The sequence below is a fragment of the Mustelus asterias genome, unplaced genomic scaffold, assembly GCF_964213995.1.
Source record: "Mustelus asterias unplaced genomic scaffold, sMusAst1.hap1.1 HAP1_SCAFFOLD_3419, whole genome shotgun sequence".
Taxonomy (NCBI): domain Eukaryota; kingdom Metazoa; phylum Chordata; class Chondrichthyes; order Carcharhiniformes; family Triakidae; genus Mustelus; species Mustelus asterias.
In genome coordinates, this window is record NW_027593364.1 from 30,001 (window position 1) to 30,863 (window position 863).

Below are 863 nucleotides of genomic sequence, written 5' to 3' on the forward strand. Positions count from 1 at the left end.
CACGGCAACACGGCCGGCCTGCCTGCTTGGGACGATGCGGTCCTTTCGTTCAGCGGTTCCACGGTTTGGCCGGCGCGAGCAGATGCTTGGGGGGAGACGGTGGCGTCAGCCACGCACTCACTCTGCTTCTGCAGTCCGGTCCACTCCGCCCGTTCTAGCTGCTCGTTTGGTCCCTCGCCCGCCAGCAGACCGTTCCGCCGACGGTGCTCCTCCTCCGCAGCGACTTCTGCCTAGCCCCTCTGCCGGGTGCGATGTCTCCGGCGTCCGCACCGATCCTCGGCATTGGTGCCGCACACGCAACGCCTGCGTCGTTGGAAGGGCTTCGCCGTTGGCGTCGCACACAGCCCTGTGGGGGTGTCTTTGCAGTCCGTCCGAGAGGTGGGGGCACGCACGGCAACACGGCCGGCCTGCCTGCTTGGGACGATGCGGTCCTTTCGTTCAGCGGTTCCACGGTTTGGCCGGCGCGAGCAGATGCTTGGGGGGAGACGGTGGCGTCAGCCACGCACTCACTCTGCTTCTGCAGTCCGGTCCACTCCGCCGTTCTAGCTGCTCGTTTGGTCCCTCGCCCGCCAGCAGACCGTTCCGCCGACGGTGCTCCTCCTCCGCAGCGACTTCTGCCTAGCCCCTCTGCCGGGTGCGATGTCTCCGGCGTCCGCACCGATCCTCGGCATTGGTGCCGCACACGCAACGCCTGCGTCGTTGGAAGGGCTTCGCCGTTGGCGTCGCACACAGCCCTGTGGGGGTGTCTTTGCAGTCCGTCCGAGAGGTGGGGGCACGCACGGCAACACGGCCGGCCTGCCTGCTTGGGACGATGCGGTCCTTTCGTTCAGCGGTTCCACGGTTTGGCCGGCGCGAGCAGATGC